We start from the raw sequence: 3,263 nt of genomic DNA on the forward strand, positions 1-3,263 counted from the left end.
TTTCTCTGTTTTTGTTAGCGCAACAATGTCAGACAGCACTCATGAATGTGACCCTGGTCTGGAAAGCATTTACAGTGGCTGTTAAAGCAGAGTGTCACTGTGTTAAAATTCTGCTGACTTGAATGTGAGGTGGGGTGCGGGGTGTGTGTGTGTGTGTGTGTGTGTGTGTGTGTGTGTATTGAGTGCGGGGGGTTGTATTCCACACATATTAACACTGAGAGAGTCTGGCATAACTCATCCATCTCAATATAGGGGGAAAATCTTTCAGGTACCACTCTGAGGTCTGGGGAGAGACGAAAACAACAGACGAAAGGTGAACGTGGCCGTGCCGTCCCCCCCCCCCCCCCCCCCGTCCCCCCACCCAGATCACCCTCGGCCAGGGAGGATCTGCTTTAGTCATCAGCCTCCTCATTGCCCTGGGGGAGGCAGCATTAGAAGCACTGTCTATTTGTCAGCAATTGAGGGAATGGTCCACTCTCAACGCACAACGCAGTGTCTCTGCTCGGGAAGAACAATGGCCCTGTTTCCAAAAGCGGCCATACAGGTTGGTTAGCATACTGAAAGGAAGGAGGAAAAAGCTTGAGCCCCACTCTCTCCATTCATGCTAGCCGGTTGGCCTTTTGTAATCAATGAGATCAGGTAGAGAGATATGCACTGTATTATGCATGTTGTTGAAAGCTTGCTGGCTGCTTCCTCTGCACGTACCATTAGTATCATAGCACAAAAGCAGCCAATGATCTTCTCAAACAATACAGTGCATGAGGATATGGACCTTTCTCGTCTTTCCTCACACTGTTGTCTCGGCGAGTCTATGCCTTTCCTAGGCAACCTTGAGTGGCTCATTGTGAGGTGTATGTGCTCTGCACACATGGACGTTTTTTAAAGACCTCACCCATTTAGCAGACTACCGGAAGAGGCCGGGGAAGCTCTGCCCAGAATGGCTTTTATAGAAACCACACGCACTGAGATTTCATCACCGCTGATTCCAGGAACCGTTGCTTGTTTCTTTTTCTTTTCTTTTTTTCTTTTCTTTCCCCCGCTTCCGCACAGAGGATGCATCATCGTGGCAAAAAGAAAGAGAATGGAAGACTCAATAAAAAGTTGAGCATTCCAGGCTCCAGTGCCGAGATGATGTCGTATGAGTCAGAACCCCGTGGCCTCTGTCACCCGCTCACAGTAACGTGAGCGGCTCATGTGTGTCTCCTTCCTTCCTCCTGCTCTTCCTTCTTCTTCTCTCCCCAGGATGGGCTAACCGTGCTCTTGGTTCAAAAAAGGAGCAATAGGTGCTATGGTGCGCTTAGTGGAACACAAACATGGATAGGCTGGCCAGACTGACAGACAGACAAGCAGACAGTGTGACAGACAGACAGACAGACAGACAGACAGACAGACAGACAGACATATACAGCCGCATGACTCACGCAGGCATGGCTAGAGAGAGCTCACCCTCACTCAACTCCTGCAGCACACACATACCAGCTAACAGTGGCCTGGAAAAGTCCACCTGCTGCCTTCAACACCCCGCTCTGGATCTCACTACATTTTGCCAAACATTCTGTCTTCCCCTACCTTTCTCTCTGTCTCACTCTCTTTCTCTCGTTCTCACCCTCCCTCGTGGACCACAGGAGTCTGCGTCCAGCTGGCAGAGGTGTGGACTCCACTGTGTGTGTGTGTGTGTGTGTGTGTGTGTGTGTGTGTGTGTGTGTGTGTGTGTGTGTGTGACACCACTCGTCATACCTCCAGTTTTATCTGTGCCCTTACATCAGCGTCCCAACCGATCTGCCTCCATGAGATAATATTTCGGAAGCACGAGGGGGCTCGCATTGAAGCCGTGCGCCAAAGCAGGGCCTGAAATCTAAACAGCCTCATAAATTAACACGAAGAACTGTTAAGTAAACGAATTTGCATTTGTGCTTCATGATCTCAGGTTATCTAAATTGGCAACCCAAGCTAGAAGCTAGCAGCCTGACATGGGGGCTACATCATGAAAGATATTTTCAAGTTCAGACAAGTGCACTGGGCATTCTCAAGTACATGAAAAACTCCAACTTACTTGCGTTCAACAAACAACAACTAGCCCTCTGCACAAATAATACAACGTCCTAAAGAATATAGGTGGGGCATGGACGACAAAATAACACCAATGTCCGGTTGTGCAGACTAAACCCAACGTGGAAAAGGGGTCACTAGACCAGTAATGTTATGGATGATGAAGGGATGATGCGCATAGCTGAGATGGAGGCGAGGTATGTCAGTTATTCATCGCTAACATGTACACTACACTAGGTAAGCACCGTGTGTATGATGACGAATCACGCCACCTCAAACTTGCAACGACTTCTGTGCGTAAAAATCGCAGACAGATTCAAATTCACAGTGAAATGGAAACCTCGCTCGTTCTGCAGCCTAGAAGGAATATCGCACATTGGTTGACAGACAGGCTCAGCCGAGGAGTTGGCTCCAACACACACTCGCGTATTCTTCCTATCATGTGATTTCTGCGTCTCAAGCGGTTCATAGAATTTAAAGATAACAAGTAAGATTGGCCTACTGTATAGGCTACATGTCTTGGTGAATGGTTTATTACACATGTTAGAACCCAGACTTGTACATTTCGTTTTAAAACCACCGGATTTACCTTTGAAGGACAGCGGTGTTTTTCTGCTCAATTTAAATCACATTTACCCACAAACTACAAAATAACTCGTCTAGTCTGTGGCTAGTTATGCAGTAAAATGCGCTATAAAACACCAAGTCACAAATAAGAAATACATGTAATTAACCCATGTTTACTATTACGTGTCAGGTATATTGAATTAAATAGCAAAGTCAAATCGATAGCCTACTCCATTCGGAATGTAACCCTTACACTCGCACGCGCCAGTCATGTTTATGGTAGCGTATTGCTTTTTGCACTTCGATTACCATCTGAAAAAGGCAACAGAACAGACACTTACCCTTAAGGTCTTCTGGAATCGACGATAGTGTCTGTATGTGCTCTGTGGAGCCTGATTTTAGAGATCCAAAGAATGAATTATGCAGTGTCACTTCATTCTGTGTAGGAAAAACAAATCAAATTTGTCCCTAACAGCAAACGTAACCGGACGGATCCTAAACTACGTTCTCTAAAGGGGGTCCAAATCATTAGACATTCCCGAAATTTACTTGTGGGACCCTACTTTCCCACGCAGTGTCCGGTACATTCCCACACACGAAAGATCAGGCAGGGTAAGTTTGCGTCTGCCGGTAATTCAGTTTCGCTA

General features: G+C 46.8%; 1 protein-coding gene across 2 annotated transcripts in view; it reads right to left on the reverse strand.

Moving 5' to 3' along the window:
- The window catches only part of rhbdf1a (rhomboid 5 homolog 1a (Drosophila)), a 37,249-nt gene extending 33,986 nt beyond the window's left edge, over positions 1 to 3,263 (reverse strand). For both annotated transcript variants that reach the window (XM_031564867.1, XM_031564861.1), the window contains exon 1: positions 2,958 to 3,263. The gene's annotated coding sequence lies outside the window, so the exon portion shown is untranslated. The remainder of the gene's footprint in view (positions 1 to 2,957) is intronic.

The sequence above is a fragment of the Clupea harengus genome, chromosome 1 (assembly GCF_900700415.2).
Source record: "Clupea harengus chromosome 1, Ch_v2.0.2, whole genome shotgun sequence".
NCBI lineage: Eukaryota > Metazoa > Chordata > Actinopteri > Clupeiformes > Clupeidae > Clupea > Clupea harengus.